The sequence below is a fragment of the Panthera leo genome, chromosome B1, assembly GCF_018350215.1.
Source record: "Panthera leo isolate Ple1 chromosome B1, P.leo_Ple1_pat1.1, whole genome shotgun sequence".
In the NCBI taxonomy this organism is placed as follows: domain Eukaryota; kingdom Metazoa; phylum Chordata; class Mammalia; order Carnivora; family Felidae; genus Panthera; species Panthera leo.
The window spans coordinates 40,990,382-41,003,009 of NC_056682.1; the positions used below are offsets into that span (position 1 = coordinate 40,990,382).

Consider the following 12,628-nt stretch of genomic DNA (forward strand, 5'->3'; position numbering starts at 1 on the left):
AATGCAGGCATAAACAAGGGACTTCTGAGGCAAAGAAGGGCCTGGAAGAGCCATCAGTTGGATCACCAGCACATAAAACCATCAGAAGTGGAGTTGGTGGTGGTCTGCTACCTTAGAACATTGACTTGCTGCTCTTCCTCTTCCTTTTCTTGATCTTCCTTCTGGTTTTTCCCCCTGTAGTGGAAAGAGCAGGGGACTCAGGGAACGCTGCTCTGCAAAAACCCTGGACAAATCCCATTCTGTCGGGGGCTGCAGTTTCCCTTCCACAATGAGGACACAGGAGTCCTCGTCCAGTCTCTCATCCTCTGGGTCCGTGAGTCTCAGCATCAGAGAATATTTGAGTGCCGAAATCTGCAGTTTCAAAGGACTCAGGGCGCACCCCCAGGTCTTTCCAGAGGTCCTGAGGCTAAGACTGTCCTCACTCTTACTAAGATGTCATTTGGCCTTTCCTGTTCATTCTCTCATGGTGGAAAGAACATAAAAAGTTCAGTCGGTTAAGTGCCCAACTTGGCTCGGGTCATGAACTTACAGTTCCTAAGATCAAGCCCCATGTGGGTCTCTGTGCTGAGAGCATGGAGCCTGCTTGGGATTCTCTCTCTCTCCCTCTTTCTCTGCCCCTCCCCTGATTTGCGTGCATGTGTGCGCACGTACTCTCTCTCTCTCCCTCTGAAAATAAATAAACTTTAAAAAAAAGTTCATTGATATTCAATGCGATTCACATTGCAACTAACCTTAAGAGAAGACTGACTGAGTGTTGGTGTACTAACAAGAATGTACACGATTAATAGAAAACACTGTGAAAACACCCTGCCCTTCCCTGACTACATATCTGAGTGAGGCCAGGTCCTTCCGGTACCTCAACCAAAACAACATATTGCAACACCTTGAATGCAGAAGCAGATATGAAAATTTAGCTGTCTTTTCTTAAGGTAGGCATTAAACAGATTTGCAAAAATGTAAAGCAATAATCCCCTTCTTAGTAAATTTCTGTTTTGCTTTGGAAAATGTAGTTTTTTTCATAAAAATTTTATCTATGTTAATGTGAAATGGGCTATGTGAAATGCTATGTCCAAATGAATTAGTAAATATTAGTTTTTAAAACTCTCAATTTTAACTTCTTTATATCTATATATCTTTGAAATGTTTATTTTGAGAGAGAGAGAGAGAGAGAGAGAGAGAGAGAGAGAGAGAGTGCACATGCACATGCGGGCAGGGGAGGGGCAGAGAGAGAGGGAGAGAGAATCCCAAGCACTGACAGTGCAGAGTCTGACACAGGGCTAGATCCCATGAACTGTGAGATCACGACCTGAACTGAAACAGAGTCAGACACTCAACCCACTGAGCCACCCAGGCACCCCAAAAGAGTGGTTCTTTTTTTTTTTAAGTAGGCTCCATGCCCCACATGGGGCTCAAATTCACTATCCTAAGATCAAGAGTCCTATATTCTACCCACTGAGCCAGCCAGCTGCCTGCCCATTTTAATTTCTAATATAGTAAATATTGATAAACATAGCCCACATTTACAAAAAGCTCTGTGGGGTACTCAATTATGTTTAAGAGGTAAAGGACTCCTAAGACCAAAACGTTTGAGAGCTACTATCCTAAATTTACCAGAATAGGTGGGAGTCTACCATTGGGTTATCTTTTATTAACTAAGTGCTTATTATTTAACCTCTTTCACCTTTCAATTCCCCCAACTCTTCATCCTGAAGTGCTTGTTTAAAAGAATGAGGTTGCTTCTCTATTTTACATTTTGCCTGAATGTGAGAATTTTCAGCACTTTAGGCCAGTGCTGAGTACATAAAGATGTGTGAGGTTTAAGAGAGTGAGAACAAAGTTTTCCTAGTCTGGAATATGTTCCCCAGATATTGATCTCTTAACAAGCTTATAGCCTGAATACATGTATAACATTAAATCCAGCAAATCAGCAACCTCCCTCCCCGATAGTCACTATCTCTTTGAAAAAGACATGAGAACTAGATGATTTTGTAGGCAGCAATGAACGCCTCTCTTAGACAAACCATTGCAGAGGACACAAAAGAAAGAAAAGCTCCCCACCCCCAGCTCATTTATGAGTTTAGTGTAGATGGTAAGACAACCAAAGACAATATAAGAAAATAAAATAATAGGCCAATGCCATAGTTTTAAAATACGTCCACAAATTCTTTGATCCACTTCCTTTGACCAATGCCCATGCCCTCAAGTGTGGGCTGGATTTTAGTGATTTGCTTCTAGGAAATAGAATATGGTAGAAGTGATGATGTGTGATGGCTTCCAGACTAGATCATCAATAGGCTTGTGGCTTCTGTCATGCTCTCTTGAATCACTCTGGGGGAGGCCAGCTGCCATGTTATGAAGACACGTAAGTAGCCCTATGGATAGGTCCACGAGATGAGGAATTGAAGCTTTTTGCCAATAGCCATTTGAGTGAGCCATCTGAGGACTGTGGAAGTGGAGTCTGCAGTCCCAGTGAAGCGAGCAGATGACCGCAACCCTAGCTGACAGGTTGACTGCAATTTCATGAAAGACTCAGATAAGCTGGTCCTGAATTGCTGACCCCCAGAAGCTGTGAAGTATGAAATTTGTGTGATTTTACATTTCTAAAAGATTGGAGTAATTTGTCATGCAGCAGTACCAAATTAATACAACCAGTATGATTTATGAATGCAAAAATCCTATATAAAAGTCACAACTCTAATCAGTGGTGCTATATTAAAAGTAATATATTATGGCCAAGAGGAGTTTAACTCAGGAATACAAGGATAGTTTAGCATTAGAAAAATCTATTAATGCAATGCAACACCTTCACAGAAAAGGAAAACAAAAACTTTAATTTCAACATTCAATCCTGATTAAAAGCTTTTAATAAACTGGAACTAGAAAGTACCCTCATTAACTAATAAATGGTATCCACAAAAACCTACACATCATCATGCTTAATGGTGAAGCTTTAAAAGCGGCCACATTTAAGTCAGTGACTAGATAAATATGCTGCCATCACTGCTTCTGTTCAACAGTGTACTAGATGTCTTACCCAATGTAATAAGACAAGAAAAGAAAATAAGGGGTATAAAAAGAGCAAAAGGGACCAAAATGTCCTCATTTATGAATAATAACTGTCTATAGAGAAAAGTCAAAGAGAATTATGGACAGAAACTATTAGAACTAATAAAAGAACTCAACAAAACTGCTGGTTACAAGTTCAAGATACAAATTGATAATATTCCTATACACTGTAATAATAAAATAAAAATAGAATAAGAGATCTCACTTTTAACAGCATTAAAATGGCCAGATCCCAGGGAATAAACCTAAAAAAATGGGAAAGATATTTTATGGAGAAAATTATAAGACATTAAAGACGTGAATGTGTATATAGATACACAGTATACAGAATTGAAAGATTCAATATCATAAAGTCACTTCTCTTGACATTGATAAACAAATTCTATGTAGTTGGAGTCAAAATCCCTAGAGAGTTTGTGTGTGTGTGTGTGTGTGTGTGTGTGTGTGTGTGTGTGGCATTTTCCTAAATGTATGTAGAAGAGCAAAGGGCCAAGAGAAGCTTTGATACTCTTAAAGAGGACTAAAGCAAGATGACATTAAGACTTATTACGAACAATATTAAACTTAAGATAAGGCAATAGCAATGAAGACAGCATGATACTGGCAATGAGATAGATGCACAGGCCAGAGGGTAATAGGAGAAAGCCCCCAACAGACCCGTCCGTGTACGTGGAGACACCACCATAATGGGCATGGTGCTGCACTTCAGTGGAGAAAGGACAGGTTATTCAATAAACGGTGCTAGGATAATCAAGGCTCTATAGGGAAAAAATAGAACTCTTAATTCATATTATGCACAAAAATAAGCCATGTGAGGGACGCCTGTGTGGCTCAGTTGGTTAAGTGTCCAACTTCCGCTCAGGCCATGATCTCATGGTTTGTGAGTTCAAGCCCTGCATGGGGCTCTGTGCTGACAGCTCAGAGCCTGGAGTCTGGTTCGGATTCTGTGTCTCCCTCTCTCTCGGCCCCTCCCCTGCTCGTGCTCTGTCTCTCTCTGTCTCTCAAAAATAAGTAAATGTTAAAAAAATTTTTAAAAAAAATAAGCCATGTGGATTGAAAGATCTAAATGTAACAATCAAAACTATAAAATATTTATAATACAGGAAAATGTGCTTATGAGCTCAGGTTCGGGATGGAGTTCTCTCTCTCTCTCTCTCTCTCTCTTTTTTAATGTTTATTTATTTTTGAGAGAGAGAGCATGAGCAGGGGAGGGGCAGAGAGAGAGGGGGGCAGAAGATCCAAAGCAGGCCCTGTGCCGATGGCAGAGCACGATGCGGGGCTCCAACTCATGAACTGTGAGATCGTGACCTGAGCTGAAGTCGGACACTCAACATGACTGAGCCACTTAGCTGCCCCTAGGGTTGGATTTCTTAAACATGACAGAAAAAGCACCAGTCACAAAGGAAATGATTGTTATATTTAACTACATTAAAATTGACAACTTCTGTTCATTAAAAGATACTATTTTAAAAAGTAAAAAGATGAGCCACACACTGGGAGAAGATATTTGTATGCATGTGATTAATAAATGATTCCTATCCAGACTATAGAAAGAACTCCTCCACGTCAATAAGAGAAAGACAAACAACAGAACAGAAAAATGGGCAAAGGGCTGCTTAACAGTAATTTTGCAGAAGAGGAAAATAAGTGGCCAATACACATGTGCAAAGCTGCCCAACCACCTTAGTAATTAGGGAAATGCAAATTAAAACTGTAACGCCATACCATTTTACACCTGCCAGTTTCACAAAAGTTTAAAAGTCCGACAAACTTTAGGAGCAACGGCACCACCTGCTATTAGGAGTACAAATTGAGCAGCCAGTTTCAAAAAACAGCTCAGCGTTATCCAGTAAAAGTGAAGATGTATGTACATTACAGGGAAGGGATTCTGCTCCCGCCCATGTGTGCACTAGACAAATCTTGCACATGTGCAGCACGAAGCTCTTACAAGGATGCTTGTGGCGGTAATGTTTTAATAGAGAAAAGCTGAAGACAGTTCAGATTCCATTAGCAGTAAAATGGATAAATAATTCCTGGTGTTTGCATACAATGGAATACTGTACAGCAGTGAAAATTTATAAACCACTCCTGGCTGAATCTCAGGAACATCATGTTGCATAAGAAATGCAAATAGCTGGAGAAGCTATTCCATAATTCCACTTATTCAAAGTCAGAAAACATGCAAAATTAAACAATACATTATTCAGAAGGATACATACAGAGGTGGCAAAACTAGAAAGAGGAGCAAGGGACTGATGAACACAAAGTTTGGGATGGTGTTGACAACTGTCTGGGGAGTGGTGGGGACATGAGATAAAAGGAACCAGATGAAAGACTGTATGTTTTTCAATGAGGATGTCTTATTGGTTTCATAATAAAAACCCATTAAAACCTTTTTCTATTGACTTATTTATCATCTTTGAAAAATAGAACTCCAACACAAGAAGGACACCTGGGTCGCTCAGTTGGTTGAACATCCTACTTCGTTTGGCTCAGGTCGTGAGCTCACGGTTCGTGTTTTCAAGCCCTGCCTCAGGCTTTGCACTGACAGCGCAGAGACTGCTTAGGATTTCTCAGTCTCTCTCTGCCCCTGCCCCGCTCTTGCGTTCTCTCTCTCTCAAAAATAAACATTACAGGGGAGCCTGGGTGGCTCAGTCGGTTGGGCGTACGACTTCGGCTCAGGTCATGATCTCACAGTTCGTGGGTTAGAGCCCTGCGTCGGACTCTGTGCTGACAGCTCAGAGCCTGGAGCCTGTTTCAGATTCTGTGTCTCCCTCTCTCTCTGCCCCTCCCCTGTTCACGCTCTGTCTCTGTCTCAAGAATAAATAAACATTTTTAAAAAATTAAAAAAAATAATAAACATTAAAAAAAATACCAAAACAACAGTACTTGCAACATTTAACAGTTGTTGAATTCTTATAGTATATACTTATTAGTAATGGAATGAATATATTAGTATTAAGAAAAATTAATTAATTGATAATTAATGAACAAAATATATTAATATTGATTAGTATGAAGGAAAATGGATTGGCAAACCATGAACAAAATTAAAGTGTTGATCCTAAAGCACAATAACCCAGTTGGGCTCCAGACCCTACATTCAGACTGCCTGGGCTGGAAGCTGGCTCTGCCTGTTCTTAAGTGGGTTTTTTGATTGCTCCATGCCTCAGTTTCCTCATCTATAAACTGGGCCTACTGATAGTAAATAATTCTTCACAAATGAATTGTAAGAATTATGTAAATGAATGTCAAGTGCTTGGAACAGTGCCTGCCACACAGTAAGCACTGGATATAAAGTCGTATGTAAATATATAAACCAAACAAAGAGAAGAGGGGCTTGTGAAAGACCGGGGGCGGGGGGGAGAGGGCGGTGCTGAATTTTCAAGGCATTCTCCCAATCTCGAAATAGCCTGGGCTTGCACATCACGTGCTGGGACAGCTTTGTGGCTCCCTTTGAGAGACTGAAGAAAGAAAAAGGTATTACATGGCAGAGAGCTTGTGAAAGCTCTTGAGAGAAGTCTGCTGTAAAGGGAGTGACAATGTCACTTCAGCCCATATCACAAAAAGCACCCATCCCTGCCTGACTGACCCAGGGAACGCTGCTCCAGGGATGAATTCGGGGGGATCACGCATGTTGTGGGTCCACTTCTTTGAGACCCAGCTGCTGGCGTGGCGGGTCCTGATCCCTTGAGCCTGTTGTTAGTTTGCCCCACATGTGCCTGGCCTTCCCCCCAGCCTTGATGTATCCACGAGAGAAGAACCTTGGGTTGCCTGGGGGGCATGTGGTTCTGGGATTAAATTCTGAGGTGCCCCAGCTCCCCGAGTCACTCAGCTGCTGGAGTCTAGGGCTCAGGGACCTGTGGGGGACTGTCTTGCCACAGGAAGTACCACACGAGGACCTCACACAAAGCATCAAGCCTGCCTGACGGTCTACCCTTGCCAAAGATTTGACATTCGTTTCTACTTACAGGGCATTTTCTAAATTGTGTTATACTCCATGCTTCCTTGCTGGCCTTTTTTCCTCAGGGACTGGAAACTCTGAAGAGAAAAACAGTCTTTCCTCTTCTCTGGTTGGTGAAATGGCTTCTTGCTCTTATCATGCTGCTGGTGACAACCATGCATTAATTCCAGAAACCTTTACTGAGAATGTGCAATGTACCAATCCACACACGATCGATTCCAAACCCATTCCTACACCTAAGTGAGGTGCGGGGCAACACTCTGCATGGTGGACTAGGATAGCCAATATTTGTTGGCAAGTAAGACCATTTGTCCTGTGGTAGAGTTGGTTGAAGTCATGCCTAACATGACCGGCTTCTTTCACATCTTTTAGGCTTCTGGGCCCCTTAAAAAACAAAAGCCATTGTTTCTTATTATATGCTTCAAAAGACATCTGTAAGGACTTGTTCTATAATGATTGTGGTGGTTATTTTTAGTCAAAATGGGGCCCAGAACCTGCTCTGCCCTCCCCACACCACGTCAGGTGCTGGTCTGCTTGGAGACCAGCCTGCACTGGGGTGCTTTCCAGCTGCTGTGGAAAACAGAGGGTCATGGAGTGGCCCTTGGTCACGTTTTCCACGGCAGCTGTGCCCTCACAACAGGACCGTTTGGATCTGCAGAAAAGCTCCTAAGCCAGATGGTTGCCTGTCAGGGGACCTGGACCAGCCTCAGTCTAGTGGGAGGCTGAGAGGCATGTGAGCGAGGACAGAGTGAGCCTTCCTGGGCAGGACGACCACAGAGGTGTCAATATGCTTTTGAGAGGAAAACCAGGATACATCTCACATACATGGCAGCCCCATCTAGGTGAAGCCACTCCCAGGCCCCAGGGAGACTGCCATTCTCCAGGCCTTACAGCTCAGCTCCAATCCTTTGGGTCATCTGTTCCCTCTGCCAGCCACCAACTGCTACTCCAGGGCACAGTGTTCTCACGAATAAAGCCACTCTGGGACGATGCCACCTCATCCCACTGTGTGATGGACGGATGCTGCAAAAGAAGCCTTCCCAAGCGTCGCCTGCAGCAGCTTGGCCTGAGATGGGCCCCGCACCGGCTCTGTGGGCAGCCCCCACCTCTTGGAAGCTGTGGTGTGGGGAGCTGCCTTGGCCCCCCTTCCCTCTAAGCGGCTGTTTGTGGTGACTCACCTCTGGTTCCCAGGAACCTTGTTATTTTGGGCCCTGATATTATTAAGGTTGTGCCCAGATTCCCTGCAAATCAGCAATTCAGGAACACAGGGGCCATCCAGTGAAAGCATGTTAAAAACAGGGCCACAGCCGCAGGCCCCTGCCCACCAGGGGTTGGTTAGCACAGAAGGCCAGCGGCTCCCTCAAAGTCCTCTGCCCATGCACGGAACGCTGCCCCCTCCCGGGGTCTTTGTCTCCTGGAGCCTCCTCTGGGAGGCCTTGCCTCTGGAGGATCCGCGGCCCGCCGGCCGGCCGGTGAGGGAGAGGAGGGAGAGGTGGCGAGCAGATGCTCCCTTCGCCTCCTCCCTCCGGCGCACCTTTCGGAAGGGGCTGCCCGGCCCCGCTCGCGGCCTGGTGAGCTGGGCCCGGCGCCCAGGGTGGGGGAGCGGGAGCCGGCGAGGGTGCTGCCGTAATCTGCGAGCCCCAGGCGGGCTCCTCCCCTCCGCCCGAGAGCTGAGCTCCGGGGCAGCCCGATAGGGAGCCTCTGCTGCCGATAAGGCCGTCGGAGGGCCGCGCTCTGCGGCCACCTGGCTCCAGACGGCCCAGGCCCGGCACAGGCACGGCGCGTCCCGAAGCCCCAGCTGTTCCCACAGCAGACCGCGACGGACCCCCGGAGGGATCCTGGTTAGGGACCGGCATGTCCTTAACGAGAGGCTTCCTCAAAGTGAGTTCTGAGCCGCAGCTCGAAAGGGAGGAGTGGTGCTCGGGAAGGGCGAGGAGCCGGCCAGGGGGTGCCAGAGAGCAGAGCCATCTGTGTGCTCATCTACGGGCACCCCCTGGGCTCCAGGCTTTGTAAGGGCGTCAGCACTCATTTGCTTGGTTGCTGATGGTGTCAGGTGGCCTCTGCTTGACTCAATTAGTCCAGTTCATATGTTTTACAGCCCGAGATTTGCTGTGAAATTGAGTTCCACCTACCTGGTTCTCTGAATTATGTTCTGCCCGCATTAGGGGTTGGGAAGAATAATCTTCAGATTATATTCCTTCTTTGGTCTATTGAGATTCTAGAAGCTTTCCTTTGACTCTGCTGAGCAGTGTATCTTTCAGGTGTGTTTTCACAGGCTGGTGGCCCTGAAGGACAATAGGGGCACCTGAGAATGTGGGCTGCTCTGAGGGAAGTGGGGGTGGGGGTTGGGTACCCTCCTTGGGAAGGGGCTTGCTTGTTTTCCTCAGTGCGCACAGAAGCCAGTCACCTCATTGTCACACCTTTATTGTTCTTGAAACACTGAACTTTGGATTTGTGTTGTTAACTTACTAGAGGGAGAAAAGTCTAAGAAAGAGGGGCAAAAGGCTTCAGAGTGGTTCTGGGAGCTAGGGTCTGATAGATATTCTTTAAACGGCAACGGAGCATTACAGGGAGCTATTCCCCCCCCACCTCCAATTCTCCCTGTAGTGATAGGACATATCACCATCTAACAGCGTGGCAGGTCTGCTGTCTTTAACGTGTCCTGTGTCACAGTGAGGTTGTTGGTTTTAGTGGGGGATTCAGAGGCCAGAGTTGGACCTTAGGCCACATCCTCAGAGGGAGCCCAGTATAATCGTCTGGGAGAACATGTCCCCTTCTAACTTGCATAAGAGTCTTTGGGTACAGGGAAAACCATATTAAGTGGGAATATGTTTTTAGTGGTTGAGCATCTTTACAATTTGCCTTCCTGATGATAGATTTCCTTCCCCAGGAAGGGGAGGGTCTGTGGGGAACCAGGGGACTCCCACTTAGCCTCACCAGCAGCAAGCAGGAGCCAGGTTCAGTGCATCTGAGTCTTTTCCTTTCACTGGGCAACCCTAGACCACAGTTTCAAAGTGAGTTTTGGAGGCTGTTCCATAACAGACCTCAGAGCTTGGGGAGGTGACGGTGAGTGGCACATGAGCCGCAGGAACTGTCTTCAGACCCAAATGCGAGCACGGCGTCTTGCAGGATTAAGGAATGGGTTATGAACAAATGTTTAAAGGGAGCATGACTGCTTTCACCAACCAAATAGCCTTGGGAGAGCCAAATTTTTTTGTGTGTCAGTTTCTTTCTGGCTACTGGGTGGGCTGGGCAGCTGAATGTGAAAGCAGTAGGAAAGGAAACAAAAGCCTTGAGGGTTGTTTTTATAAGCAGGGTCACATAAACTCAGCGGACCCTGGACTTCAGTGGTCAATTATAATTAGTTTCTAAACTCAGGTTGTCACCCCTTACCCCAAAATGATGTGGCCAGTGTCTTTGCAAAATCAGCTGACTTATTCTGAGTTTCATCTAAGTGAAGCGTATTTAGAAAGGCAGGGTTTTTTTGTTTTTTGGGTTTTTTTTTGGTTGTTGTTGTTGCTGTTACCAAAAAAATAAAAGAGAAATTAAGAAAGACAATAGGGTGCTTCCTAAAGGTAAAGTAACCGAAAATCTTTGTCCTCAAGGTCTGTTCAACATTTAATAAGCATTCATCAAGTACCTGCTTCTGTCAGGTGCTGTTGTCAGCACTGGGAATATAGCAGGGAACAAAATAGACACAAATCCCTGCCTTGTGGAGCTTACATTCCAGCCGCACAAGGAGACAGAATGAAAACAAAATAAATGAGTACTCCTTTACTGAAAGATGAGGAGTGCATGGGACAGGAACATGCAAGGGGATAGGAAGCCTGGGGAATTCTGCTGTGTAAATAAGGTGCTCAGAGAAAGTCTCAGTGAGGTTCACTTTGGCTGTTATGTTTCAAACTTAGATTCCACATGACCATTAATAAGGATTCTAGTTTGATGTCAAGAATCTTAAATACTAAACTTTGTTGATTATGAGAAGCTACAGATTTTTGAGTTAACATTCTCACTGTTGAGACAGATTACCTGTAGAATCCAAGAGAATTCATGATACTTGGGTATGCAGTTATCTGTGTCAGATTCTTATGGTATTGAGTTGGACACTTTTCTTTCTGGCTGGCCAAGTTGGTTTGATGACATTTGAATCAGGCCTCTGCTGTTTGTGTGGCCAGCATTTCTTGTGTCAAACTGCTGATGATTGTATTTGTCCATTATGATTTGGGGGGAAAACTTTTGTAAAATGGCTAGTTAAATGTGTTATGGGCACTGACAAACATGATACTCTTGGTTAGCAGCATTCTTGAAAATAAAAAAATATTGTTTTTTGTATGTCCTTAAAAAAAAAGCCACTTGACCAAAGAATTGAAGGAGGTGGGGGAGAGAGAGCCATTCACAACTCTGGGGGAAATAGTAAATGCAAAGGTCCTGAGGCAGGCATGTGCCATGGGAAGAACCAGGAGACCAGTGTGGCTGGGGCAGAGGGAGGAGGGCACTCTGAAGGAGTGCGGTCAGAGAGGTGATAGGAGGGAGAGATTAGTGAGGGGGCAGGGGTGCAGAACACCTAGGGTCTTGTATACATTGTAAGGACCTTATTTTTACTCTGAGACAAGAAGCATTACACAATCTTGGGGGTAGACAAACAATATCATTTGACTTCTTCCCCTACCTGTGACTTCCTAACGCCTTTGAAACCAAACTCCCAGGAATGGGCTATGAAACAGAACTAGAGTGTGGCAGCGGAGTCATCACTGACCTCTAGTGCACTTGTTCTCAGCCTTTTTTCCTCTGGGATACACAGGACTGCTTGTTGACATAGTTACACATGATATATTTCATAGCCATACCTGGGTATTGATAATCCCCTTCTCCCTTACACTCTCCAATTTAATGAGAAAATAAATAGTGCCACAGATGCTCTTTACTTAAAAAATTGCCATGGGTAAAATTAAATAGAAAATGGAAGCCTCTATAAAATCACAATTCATATGCAGTACAGTAATTTGTAATCACAGCTGCTGATCCTTCCCTGTTTCCTTTGGACCTCCACACGGATAAAGCAGACGGTGGTTCTGGAACACTAGCTGTCAGGAAAGCTTATCGGGTGTGAGCATGTTGAAAGCAGAGTAGCCACAGAGGGGGAAGTTTGCATTTGCTCTAAGTTTTAAGAAGTGTGAATGAGGGACGCCTAGGTGACTCAGTTGGTTAAGCATCTCACTCTTGATTTCAGCTCAGGTCATGATCTCACGGTTTGTGAGATGGAGCCCCGAGTTGGGCTCTGCGCTAGCAGTGCTTGGGATTCTCTCTCTCCCCCTCTCTCTGCCCCTACCCCGCTGGTGCTCACCCGCACACGCTCTATCAAAATAAATAAATAAACATTTAAAAAATAAAAATTAGGGGCGCCTGGGTGGCTCAGTCGGGTGAGCGTCTGACTTCGGCTCAGGTCATGATCTCACAGTCTGTGAGTTTGAGCCCCGCATCAGGCTCTGTGCTGATGGCTCAGAGCCTGGAGCCTGCTTCCGATTCTGTGTCTCCCTCTCTCTCTGCCCCTTCCCTGCTCATGCTCTGTCTCTCTCTGTCTCAAAAATAAATAAAAAC

The 12,628-nt window shown here is 45.1% G+C and overlaps 1 protein-coding gene across 2 annotated transcripts in view; it reads left to right on the forward strand.

Annotated features, from left to right (window-relative positions):
* Positions 1–12,628, forward strand: part of ANK1 (ankyrin 1) — a 218,031-nt gene that overhangs the window by 73,871 nt on the left and 131,532 nt on the right. The gene's annotated exons all lie outside the window — the stretch shown is intronic.